The sequence below is a fragment of the Chelonia mydas genome, chromosome 10 (genome assembly GCF_015237465.2).
Source record: "Chelonia mydas isolate rCheMyd1 chromosome 10, rCheMyd1.pri.v2, whole genome shotgun sequence".
In the NCBI taxonomy this organism is placed as follows: domain Eukaryota; kingdom Metazoa; phylum Chordata; order Testudines; family Cheloniidae; genus Chelonia; species Chelonia mydas.
The window spans coordinates 61,646,702-61,659,867 of record NC_051250.2 but is presented as its reverse complement, the minus strand read 5'-3'; the positions used below and the strand labels follow the sequence as shown (position 1 = coordinate 61,659,867).

Here is a 13,166-nt window from a genome sequence, read left to right as displayed (position 1 = left end):
TTTGTTTAAAATTTATACTGTGTATAAGTGTGTATATGTATTGTCTGGAAAAAAACATTTCCCTGGAACCTAATCCCCCCTATTTACGTTAAGTCTTATGGGGAAATTGGATTCGCTTAACATCATTTCGCTTAAAGTTTCATTTTTCAGGGACATAACTACCACATTAAGCAAGAAGTTACTGTATGTGGTTTTGTGCATTTTAGCTGCTAATCAGCGAACAGAAACCATCTGTGATGTGTACAACTTGATAACTATAGCAATAAATAGCATGAGGAGCTCTGCATTGAAATACACAGAGTACTTTTAAATTTTATAACAGAGATGGCAGGTCCTGGAACAGACAAGACTATTGATTTTTGTCTGTGTTAGTAACGTTAATATGAAAAATGTATCATGATAATATTATAATTATTGTTCTACTCTCACTGACCATAGCTATCTAAAGAGCGCTGCTTGTTTGCCCGTGCCTATCCCCAGATTCCCCTGCCTTATAATTACGATTGTCAGACTTCTGGATCCAGCTGCCGCCTGAGATAATTATAGTAAAGATGGATGAACAAATACCCCAGTATAATTTGTCTTTTACAAACTAATGTAGATCAAACTCCACATTAAACAGAACCTATGATCACATTGCTTCACAGGCGGAGGCATGCTGTGTGTATTGGATGAAGAGTACCAGTTTACCTCCATCACAGCCCCAGCATATGCAATTGTATTTGATGAGGGTAGCTACCTGATGCCATTCAGCCCAAGACCCTGCCAAGCCACCTCAGCCTCAAGTCAGGAGGATCACCAGACACAGAGAAACATGGAACCAGGTGAAAATAAATCTGACTCCATACTTGTTTACAATTTCTGCAAACAACTTGCAAAGGTAAGTAAGCAAAGGTCCACAGAGTTTGCCTGCTGGGAACTGTAAAATGTTGAAAATGAAAAATGATGTTCTGGAAAAGGAATTGAGCAAATAGGTGGCAGCATTTTCAGAGGACTCTGGGGAGGGACCTGGCCAAGTTAGGTGAATGGACAACATGATAGCAGATGCAATTAATGTTGGCAAAAGCAAGTCATTCACAGTGAAAGGAATTATTTGAACTACTCGCACATACCTTACTGGCTTCTTAATTAACTGTAACAATTCAGAAAAAGACCTGAGCCTCACTGTGAACAGACCAATGGAGACCTCTAGTCAATGTGCAGCAGCAATCAAAAAAGCAAATGCCTGTTAGGATGCAAATAGGTGGAGAATAATACTGAAAATATTATAATGCCATTGTCTAAATTAATGGTACACTCCAACCTCAATCACTTATTCATTTTCCTGGTCACCATATCTCAAAAAGGAGATAGCAGAAATACAGGAGAGTCACAGATAATGATGAGAATAGTCCAAGGCAGAGGAAAACATTCCTTCATCAAACACTTAGAAATATCATTAAACCAATATCACATTACTGAGTCCTGTCTTTAAATCACATATTCTTAATGGTTCAAAGCCAAGAGACCAGATCTAAAGACAGTATATCAGTCTGATTTTACGTATAAAAGGAATATGAGCAGCAAGGAAAGGCAGATATATTCTCACTTATTTAAAAAAACTTCACCATGTTTTCATATTTTAACATTGTTTGCTCTAAGTTTTGTAATGCACTTAGTACCTGGGATACATGCAGGGAGGAAATTTAAATATATTTTTATTTTTAAAATTACCCTTTAAAAATAAATTATTACTTATTCTGCCTGTATTTTTAAAGGACGGACATTCTGCAGACTGATTTGAACTTTAATTTTTTTTAAATCAACACTTTAAATCAGTCACTCTAATTTGAAAGCATTACATTATATTGTGAAAGTGTATTTGCAGGGGATTGGGGATGGAGCTTAAAAACAAGACATTGCAATGTTCATTGTACCAAACCGACCGCTCCACCATTAACACACCAGGGAACTAAGCATGTTGCTTTCAGCACATGGAGGCGGGATTGTAGCTCTGCTCCAGGCAGAAGGAATGTCTGAAAAGGGTTTGACACCACTCCACGATGCAGGGCGGCAATTACACCAAGGTACGAGTCCCTGCAAGGTCCTCTTAATTGTACAATCCGACCACCGCTCCCTTTTCATCCCTGCAGAATATCTCTCTCTCACACACACACACAACACTCCCACTCTCTCTGTCTCTCCCGCAATGCGATCAGCCGAGCCGGTCGGTGGCAATCACACCCATGCAGTCTCCTCCAGCCGCAGCTGGTGCTCAACTAGAGCATCCTAAGAGGCAGCACCACCCAGCTGGCTGCGTGCAGCTCAGGGCGCTGCAAGACCCCTCCTACGCCGCGCGGCAGCCGGGGCACGGCTTCTCCCGGGATGCGGAAAGGGCAGAGGCTCCGCCAGGCAGGGCGCGCGGAGATGGACCGCACCGGTGCCTGTGTGTCTCTGCGGGAGGCTGGCGGAGATGCATCCCTGCCCGGGAGGGGGAGGCAGCGTGTCCGCGGCACTGGGCAAGGGATCGCGGGCTTACCCCTCTGCAGGGTCTCTGCCTGCCTGTCACCGGGTGTGCAGCCAGCCGTCAGTCCGTCTGCCCGAGCCGCGGAGCCAGCCCTCCCCAAAACAGCGCTGTCAACAGGCAGGTCACTCCCCAGCTAGGCGGCTGCGCAACCTCAATCCCAGCGCCGAGTGCTGAGCACGCTGGGACTCGTAGTTCGGGCAGGGAGAGGATGCTCCGAGAAGTCCAGGGGGTCCTAGTACTAGGGGTCTAGCCCACCTCCAGCGTCCCTGCTCCTTCGAGCCCCAGGCAGCATCCCCCTCCCTCCACCACCACCGGACCAGGGACCCTCCCCACCACCCCAATGTGTATCCCCTCTCCCTCCACCACCACAGGACCAGGGACCCTCCCCACCACCCCATGCTGCACCCCACTCCACTCCTTCCCCAGATCAGGAGAGCTGTCTCTCTTCCCCTTCCTCCTCTCCATTGTCCCCATGCAGTATCTTCCTCTTCTTTCAACAGCCAGGCTAGTCTCCTGGGTCCAATCTTCTATTACCCTTCCTGCAGAATCCCCTTCTCTGACAAGATTTCAAACGAGGATTGCTATTGAATATAGTATGGATTGGATGGTCACACTTGCATATGCATATTGCCCCTGCGTGGAAGCTGTAATTGCAAATGGCCAGTTATACACCTGATTGTGCCATCAGTGAATTTCCAAACACACAGTCCGGGCACTGTGCACAGAAATTCCAGGTGCATATTTTCCCACGTGCAGTTAACAGCTGGCTTGGCTTGACAAACACAAATTTTATCAGAATTAAAATATCCTCCTACCCAGCTTCAAGGACAGTCTCCTTGGCTTATTGCACACCTGGCTAAACAAAAAAAAGCCTGCTTCTGGGAGCTGCCAAAGCCTGAGGTGATGGACTGCCACAGAGAGTGAATTCCAGAGGTGTGGGTGCTCCACAGAGAAAGCTCGGCCTCTGCTCCTCCAGAGCTGAATTTTAAAACCTGACCGCAAAATCGGTTTAGTAGACTGTAACCAGAAATGCAGAACACGGAGTGGAACCAAAGCAATCTCTGAATGACTGGTTCCCATCCATTTAAGACTTTGTAGAGCATAAGGAACACCTTGAAATCAAATATTTTAGGTTTACCCTCTAAATTTTGGGTTTACCCTCCAAAGTGGTGTGTGCACTTGAGCAACTGGGTAGTTCCTTAGCTAAGCCTTCCTGAGCAGAGCTGATCTCAGCATCTCTGTGTAGCTGCAGCTGGGTGTGTCCCTCCTTGTATGTACGCTGGAGGAGGCTTTAGAGCCTGTCACAGCAGTACAGTATAAAGAGAGCCCAGGTGGGCTCAGTGGTACCCCAGTTCCAGGTGGCACACTGGGGGAACCCATTATTGTATACTACATGGAAGCCGAGTGTAATTCAAGCGTAAGTCATAAAGTATAAAAAAGCTGAAAATGACTGAGAACTTAAAAATTGGACAGTAACTTACCGTGAATCCCCATGATGATTGAACCTGGTGGTATTTTAAAAAAAAGAGCTCTCAGCCATACTTGTAGCTGTTTCCATTGTTCCACAATGAGTCAGACATTCTAGGTTTCAGAGTAACACCCAGAATAACAATCCTGGAATCTTATTATACAGATCTCTTATTTTAATATTATATATTACATTTAATAGTTTATATTATATTATACTGTTTTGACATTGTTTACAAAAGTCTCAATATTATTGAAACAAAACATTTTGTTGTTTCCAAATTAATTATTTATTCCAGAATTTCTATTCTATTTTTACTTTTTGTTTTGATTAAACGGAAAACAAATTTCAAAATGTTGTAATTTCCCATGGGAACAAAATTCTGTTCTCTAAGCAGAGACACTAGCACTTGCATTCATGAAAAAGTAAGATAGCCCTGGGTCTTCATATTGATAGCTTTGCAGACCACAGGGCTTTGTTGTCTTCTCAATGGCTGTCCATGCACATTGAACAAGAGGGGTGATAGAATGAAACCCTGCAAGAACATGTGTATACAAGTTCTTGGTATGGAAAAGTAAACATTTGTTACTACCTTTTGGGAACTTTCAGAGAAAAAAGAATTTACCAACATGAAGGTTGCTCCATTCACTCTCACAACCAAACCAATTAAATCTCATTATCAAACTCAGCTCTTACAGTAAGTAAAACCGGAACAAACACTTTGCCAGTGCCCATTGCTAGAACATTGACCAAACCATAGACAACAAAGTTATTTCCACATGAGGATCACACCTAAAACAGACTGGTAAATATCAAGGATACCTGTGAAATCAACTTCTCTGGTATTTATGTGTAATAAGGCATGTATTTACTTAAATAATATGAATATTTACAGTGTAATGTGAATGTCCTAACTATGATGGGGACACTGCAAAGTGTCTTCACACAGCCCATCCTTTTCATCACTCATAAATATCAATGGTTATCAGAAGAATCAGCCATTGTGTACTTTCTATGTACAATGCACATAAAATTATAAAATAATCTGCTTTTAGTAAATAAATATAGATCTAACATAGCAATAAAACTATTTTGGAACATCTTTGGTTAATGTCTAGCTCTTATGAAGGCAGTTTTATTAATGGTTAGCACAAAGGACTAGGAGCAAGAGATCTCTGGGTTTTAATGAGACAAAGCCCCTGGGTACTGAGCAGCACGGTATTAGACAGTGGGCGTTGATCAGACTGAGCCATTTGAGTGCTGAGCACTAGGTGGGGAGCCAGTAAGGGCAGCGCAGTTTGAGCCACGGGACCAATCATCAAGATGTCCATGTGCTTCATGACAATCTGGCTGGAAAGCTGGATAAAAAAGCAGGCCCTGACTTCACCTCACTGAAAAGCAAATGCTGGATCTGAGCTTAATTTTCCTGTGGGAATAAAAAATGCAATTTTGAAATGTAACAGCCTTAGCTTCACTGCATACACTGTCAAAGACTTCAGGCACAAGTGGCAGGACCTTTGGTAGGAAGAAAAGCGAAAACTCACTGATGACAGTGACAGAAGTGGGCTACCTTGGGAGCTTCAGTCACTCTGGTTGGGAAATACTAGTATACCCAATAACACAGTGTACAGAGACAGCCACTTCCTCAAAAATCCCAAACTTCAGATGAAATGAGACTCAGATCATACCAAACGACTCCAACATTTCCCATAAGATATGGGCCAAAACCAGAGCCATTTATCCAACATCTCTCCTTTCTCCCTGTCTTGAACAGCTTGGATAAAATGGGAAGAAGATCTGAGCACCCTTAGTCTTTATCTGTGTACAGTACTAAAGTCAATGAGGAAAAGCAAATTCAAATTCCTTTGAAATGAACCATTCTATAAATAGTGCCTCAGATCTAAGATGATGATTGTCAGTGAATTTTGGATTAGGTTTTGAGTTAATGCAGCATTGCAAGCATGTGCTAGCTAAGGTCATAGTTGGGGCCAGTTTAGGTGTATCTTTGGGACCAGTTTGTACGCTTTTGTTAGCCATAGGGTTGTGGCTGGGTTTTTTCACTATGGATAAGGTTTTCACTAGGGTTAATCTTGGGGCTGGAGGGACTGGGTGGAGGGAATTGTGAATACGCAGAGGTTAAGGACCTGGCTATAGGTTGGGAGCAAACTAGACACAGAACTCCAAAATCAAAGACTGGCCTTGCTAAATCCAGAATGACATCATGCTTATTCAAATACTGATAAGCGAAAATATGAAGTGTCAACAAAGAAGCAAAGTTGACTTTGTCCATTTGTTCTCTGATAAACTGCTTGAAGTTTTCAACTCTGCCCAAAGTCTTTAGTCCCACCTTAAAATATTTTTGACAGGTTGAAACTGTATCTCTTCATTTGTACATAGAGATACCCTCCCATAGTGATTTTTCCTTTCCTTTTTGTTTTGTTTTTGCCAATAAATTACTTTTGTATCCTTCCTGTTACAAATCTGACAGTCTAGGGTCTCTTTGCAGTCTGTGTGATTTGGCTGGAGACAGTATTATTTCCCCCCCTTTGGCTATGATTTTTTGTCAATTGTTTCTTTTTTTCTTTTACATCACAAACAGAATTTTCAATAAAACAATTAGAAACATGAAAACCAATCCTAATCTCAAAAATAAAATGATACACAAAAGAGTGCACCAAATCCAATCCATACACACAAAAATATACATAAAGATTTATATAATAATACATATGCAGAAATAGGAATAAAACTACTTCCCCAAACCACAGTATGTATACAAAGGCAAGTAACACTGTATTTCTATATTTTCCTTTGTATATTAATATTGTATGTTCTGCACTGCAAAATAATTCTTAGTTTTCCCAATATCACTAGGTTGCAATTCAAAGGTATCAAACACAGCCAACAAACTTGATAACTGTTGTGCCCCAGGTTCCCAAGATCTCTTTCCATCAAAGTGCTGAGACTGATTATTGATTGTATTTGTACTGCATGAGAAACCATACAGCACTTAACTCTCAAAAGTATGTCTAGAATGTACTAGGCTCTGTCTAAATGTCCAGATGGATTGTTTGGGGGTCACTCTATTCTTCTGTTGTACTGGAGGGGGTATTCCCAGGACATTTCAACAGCAGGCTAAGTCACTGATTTCTTTAAGGACAACTCCGGGCCAGATTAACCATCTACAGGGTGCAATTTGCATAGGGATAGCTCATCTGCAAAAAAGAGGATTCACCTCTTAGAGGGGCAACTTTAATGCTAACATGGGATTCTACAACAGCCCCACTAACTCTGAATCGGGGCATTTCCTGCCCTCTCCTGGACCAATCCTACCTACTTTTGGGGATCCACAGACTGGCTCCAAGTCCCCGAGTGGAGCATGGATTATGAATAGCTGGTGTTATTCTATCCCCATTTACGGAGGACTGGCTCAGGGGAGGACGGGTGCAAGCAGTACAATCTGAGTTGCAGCATCTTAAACCCCTGGATCATAAATGTGGGTGTTGAAAAAGAAAATATAGCTGTCACAACTATTTGTAGCGAAAATTTATATTTGTTTGTTTTAAACTTAATTGTTCCCCACTCCCCCACAGTTTCATATATTATAAAGACAGAAGGGACCATTGTGATCATCTAGTTTGACTCCTGCATAATACACACCATATAACTTCCCTGAATTAATTCCTGTTTGAACTAGAGCAGAGCTTTTATAAATATATCTGGTCTTGAGTATTGTGATGTGCGCTGTGATCTGCTCCTTCAAGGACAAGCTATTGGTCAGGTGTGACCTGAATTGAAAAATCCTTGGTTCAGTGGTTGACCAGCAAGCATCTGTCCTGAGGCTGAAAATGAAAACTTCCTGCCTCAGTTTCCATGGAAGTAGCATTGAGCATCCATAGTGCCCCACGTGATGCTCGGTGGATAGTACCAGTTTGTGTAATCAACCTCAGATCATCAGAACCAGTTGGTCCAGATCTTTAAATGCTTGCCAGCAGCATATCCAGCAGGCAGAGAGTGAATACATTTCACTTTGTCTGGACTGGTTGTATTTAGTTGCCAGGGTCTGCCATAATAATAGGATTTTTCCTGGCCCATCTTGTAAGACAAATAATTAAACTTCTACTATGATTTAAAATCAGTTTCTCAGCACCTAAAATCTGGCTTCTGTGAACAGAATGAGACCTTCCGTGCCTGCATATTCCTATTTGGGCACTCTGAGCTAGGTTGTGGTTTTTATAATAGTATGTAGCTCTCACATAGCACATTTCATCAGCAGATTTCAAAGCACTTTAAAAAGGAGGTAAGTATCATTTCCCCTATTTTATAGATGGGTAAACTGAGGCACAGAGTGGTGACATGTCACCCAGTCCAGTGGCACAGCTGGGAATAGAAAGCAGGTCTCCTGAGTCACAGTCCAGGCCTGCTTCTACAGTCCTGCAGAGGGAGCTGTGCTAAGTTGCTCCATCCAATGAGAAGCACCATAGAAATTGTGCCTTAGGCAGGCACTGCTTCTCCCAGTCTGCTAGTAAGCATGGGGAGTGCTCAATCTGATCCATCCATTGGGATGTCACAGGCTTTCCTCCACCCTGCACTACTGTATGAGCTGGTATGAGAGCAGGGGAGGCAAGGCCTCTACTTCTTTCTGACCCTTTATAGTCACCTGCTCAACAGCAGTGGTTCCTGTGCTTGCCAGAGTGCAGGGACTGCTAATGTGGGAGGGTTCATCCCACACCCTATGCATGGCTATGCAGGGCCATTCACTGTCTGGCCTTCATTTTTTACTTGATCAGTGAGCATCTGGCTGGACGCAGAAAATGAAATCTGCCTTTCTGCCTCAGTTTACCATGTAAATAGCACTGAATTTGAAGAATCAGGGCCCCTAGTTCAGATAAATGTCTTTGCAAGTCAACAACATGTAGCAAACATGCCTTCAGCTTTCTCCACCGAGCACAAGGTATATTGGGTAACTTTGGACATATGCTAAGTATGAACCATAGAATCAGAAATGTAGGGCTTGAAGGGACCTCAAGAGGCCATCAAGTACAACCTCCTGTGCTGAGGCAGGACCAATTAAACTTAGACCATCCCTGACAGGTGTTTGTCCAACTTGCTCTTAAAAACCTCCAACACAACCTCCCTTGGAAGCCTATTTCAGAGCTTGACTACCCTTATAGTTAGGAAGTTTTTTCCTAATATCTAATCTAAATCTCTCTTGCTGCAGATCAAGTTCATTACTTCTTGTTCTACCTTCAGTGGACATGGAGAACAATTGATCCCCGTCCTCTTTATAACAACTCGTAACATATTGGAAGAGGTTATCAGGTTCCTCCCTCCCCACCCCCGTCGTCTCTTCTCAGGACTAAACATGCCCAGTTTTTTTAACTTTTCCTCATAGGTCAGGTTTCCTAAACCTTTTATCATTTTTGTTGCTGTCCTCTGGACTCTAGCAACTTATCCACATCTTTCTTGAAGTGTGGCACCCAGAACTGCACACAGTACTCCAGCTGAGGCCTCACCAGTGCCAAGTAGAGTGGGACAGTTACCATCCATATCCTACATACAACAGTCCTCTTAATACAGTCCAGACTGATGTTAGCCTTTTTTGTAACCGTTGACTCATATTCACTTTGCGATCCACTATTACCCCAGGATCCTTTTCAGCAGTACCCTCTAGCCAGTTATGCCCTATTTTGTAGTTGTGCTTTTGATTTTTCCTTCCTAACTGTAGTACTTTGCACTTGTCTTTATTAAATTTTATTTTGTTTATTTCCGACTAATTCTCTAATTTGTCAAAGTTGTTTTGAATTCTAATCCTGACTTCCAAAGTGCTTGTAACCCCTCGCAGCTTGGTGTCATCTGCAAATTTTATAAGCAGTCTTTCAACTCCATTATCCAAGTCATTAATGAAAATATTGAGTAGTGCTGGACCTCTACAGGATCACCCTAGATACAGCTTCCCAGTTTGACAGTGAATCACTTGTAGCTACTCTTTGAGTACAGTCTTTACCCATTTGTGCATCCACCTTATAGTAATTTCATCTCGATCTTATTTCCCTTGTTTGTATTATGACCTACAGGTCTCAAATGTGGGTCTGGAGAGTTTCTAGGAGCAGGCAGCAGTGATACTCCAACTCTCCATCTGGAAGTCTGCTGATACTTGCTTACCTGGGACTTTTGAAGCCCAACACCAGTTGGATTCTCTGCCCCTGAAGTCCTATTGGTGGAGTCCCAGAATAGCTGATTGGCCTGTTGGCCCTACTTAAGCCAGCAGCAGGAATGGGAAGCTGTCTGTACAAGTGAGCTTCACCTTTTCCAGGGCTGTGTGACTTGTGCTTCCTGCTCCTCTGGCTTGATTTCCTGGCATCTAATTTGTGGTTCTGATCTCCTGGTATGCTGACTCCTGTCTTGTGACTGTGGACTCTGTTTCTGACTACTAGCTCTGGCTACTCATGACCTGTGATAGTTTGCTCACATGGATGTCACATGGAACTGTGTTGAAAGCCTTACTAAAATCAAGATATCACATCTACTGCCTCTTCTCTATCCTCTAGGCCAGTAACCCTGTCAAAGAAGGAAAATAAATTGGTTTGGCATGATGTGTTATTGACAAAACCATGCTGGTCATTTCTTATAACCCTATCATCCTGTAGGTGCTTATAAATTGATTGTTAAATAATTTCTTACAGTATATTTCCAGGTACTGAAGTTTGACTGATCTATAATTCCCGGGTCCTTTTTCTCCCCCTTTTAAATATAAGTACTAATTTTCCCTTCTCTAGTTCTCTGGGACCTAACCTGTCCTCCAGGACTTCTTGAAGTTAATTGCTAATGGTTCCAAGATTGCTTCAGCCAGTTCCTTAAGTATCCCTAAATATCAAACATAGCATTCTAAGAGAATATGGCCTGTATATCAAGGAAGCCAGGGCTAAACTGTTTTCAATAGCAGATTCTTCACTAACACATGAAACTGATCTCAGCCTGAGCTTAGCACCTTTCAGAAAAGGTTGTAAGGCACGTCTATTTGTCCAGCTCTTCTTTCTACACATACCTAGTCTACTGACAATATCCGTCCTGTCTCTATCCTTTTAAAGCCATAATGCTTACGGGAGTCATTGTGTATTAGTTCCCTATAAATGGAAATTGGTTTTGCCTTAGTTTCAACTATATACATTGAACCCAGATACAACAGATCAGTTCCACATAAATGCCTGTAATAAATAAATAAATAAATAACTTATTTAGCTCAGGCTTTGCATATTCCTTTTATTTCTATGGGCTGTATAATGCTATGAATGAAAGTGTGACTGTATTGTACAGTATCTGCTGTTTGTCTTTGTGTGCATACAAATCATTTCAGAGAGGGTACAAATCGTAGTACTGTGCAGACATCCTCTGTGCTATGCTTTCCACACAGACCTATAATAGTCTTTAAAATATCATTTATTTCAACCATTGAAAAAGAAATTACACTAATCCCTTTAAGGGCATTATATTTGACCTCTGACACATACATTAGGCTGTCAGCTTGGAAGAGGCCCTCATTCTAAAGACTGAAGGATTATAATCTATTGCTAAACATTTGTGGGAGTACTCTTGTGATTATAAAAGTCTCTTCACTCACCCTTAGGCTGGGTGCCAGAACTACTGAGTTTTGCTCTGTGGGTCTCTCAGCCTAAGCATTCACAAGTGAAACTCACAGCTATTATAAAACCCAGTCAGATCACTAGCTGAACTCTCTTAACCTCATAGTTGTCTACACAAAGGGTGTTTCATACTGTGAAACAAAGCACCGTTAGATTGTTCCATTTTACATATTCGACTGTTCCATTTTAAATTCACACCAAGGGGAAGAAACAACCTTAATTTAATAAAATAAAATGGGTAAAATTCAGCTCTTATTAAATTCCATGTGAGTTTTGACATTGATTTTAACAGATATAGGATTCCATCCACTATCTCCCATTAATTTAATAGTTATTTTAGCTATTTAAAGTCAAGTAATTTATAATAGACATATTACATATGCCCTTTTACACTGGATATGTCTTATGAGGCTGGAAGATCAGGGGTTAATCCTGGCCCGACTGAAGTCAACAGCAAAACTCCCATTAACTTCAGCAAGGTCAGGATTTCACCCCTTGTTTCTATTCCTGGAATTGCAACAAATTTCCTATGGCAACTTGTGCAAGTCATGTAAGAACTTGGTTCCTCAGTCTTCTCATCTGTAAAAGGGAGATAATACTGCTGTCTCATCTAGACAGAAAAGAAGACAAATACTTTTGTTAGAAAGATTATCAGAGAGAAGTCAGAAATCAACCATGTTCAAGGAAATTAGAAAGATAAATTCAGGGCCTTAACATGTCACTTGCCAGTCTAGTTTACCCCAGGCCTTCAAGACAATAAATAAACAGAATAAGATAAGCATCTATAATCACTGTATACAAAACACCTTTATACCAGAATAAGGCTTGGTCTATGCCTAAAAAAAATTACCCCCCAACCAACATAATCATGCCAGCAAAACCATCAGGATAGATGCAGTTATACCGACAACACAGTCCTTTTGCCAGCATAGCTTACTTTATTCAGGGAACTGGTATAAACTATGCTGGCAAGAAGGCTCTTTTGCAGTAGGGTTGCCGATATTGGTTGGACATATTCCTGCAGGTTTCATCACATGACATAATCTTTAATTCCTGGAGACTCCAGAACTATCCTGGAGGGTTGGCAAACCTAATTTTGCAGGTATGTGCAGCATCTCCACTGTGAAAGTTTCTGGGTAGGGCTATACCAGGAAACCCTTTCTAGTGTAGACAGAGCCTGAGCGTCTCCATACAGAGGGGACTGCACCGCTTTAAATCTACCAGTAGAATCAAAGCTATTCCAATCACCCAGGACTACAACTCCCATCATGCCTGGGGCTGCCCTGGGCTCGGAGAGAGGGTGCGCAGGCGCAGTGACGGGGGGGAGAGGAACCGCTTCGCTGGGGAGAGGTGGAGGACGCTGGGTGCCTGCTGGTGCCGGGGTGAGTCTGTGCGGGCAGGTGGCGGCGGGCTGCCTGTGGGCTGGGCCCGGCCCTGGTGCAGCCCGCGGTGGGGAGGGGTCCGGCTGGGGGCAGCGAGGCTGCTCTGCTCGGGGTGTCCCTAGAAGCAGGGGCAGGTTTGGTCCAAGGGTCTCTGGCAGCGTCACAGC

The 13,166-nt window shown here is 42.5% G+C and overlaps 2 protein-coding genes across 5 annotated transcripts in view; one reads left to right on the top strand and one right to left on the bottom strand.

Annotated features, from left to right (window-relative positions):
- LOC102938965 (tropomodulin-2) overlaps positions 1-2,657 on the bottom strand; it is a 71,858-nt gene extending 69,201 nt beyond the window's left edge. For both annotated transcript variants that reach the window (XM_007056360.4, XM_043523830.1), the window contains exon 1: positions 2,519-2,657. The gene's annotated coding sequence lies outside the window, so the exon portion shown is untranslated. The remainder of the gene's footprint in view (positions 1-2,518) is intronic.
- A 10,197-nt stretch (positions 2,658-12,854) lies between these two features.
- The window catches only part of LOC102947514 (tropomodulin-3), a 42,638-nt gene continuing 42,326 nt past the window's right edge, over positions 12,855-13,166 (top strand). The window contains exon 1 of one of the 3 annotated variants that reach the window (XM_043523552.1): positions 12,855-12,999. The gene's annotated coding sequence lies outside the window, so the exon portion shown is untranslated. The remainder of the gene's footprint in view (positions 13,000-13,166) is intronic. The other 2 variants (XM_037910663.2, XM_043523553.1) reach the window with 2 other exon arrangements.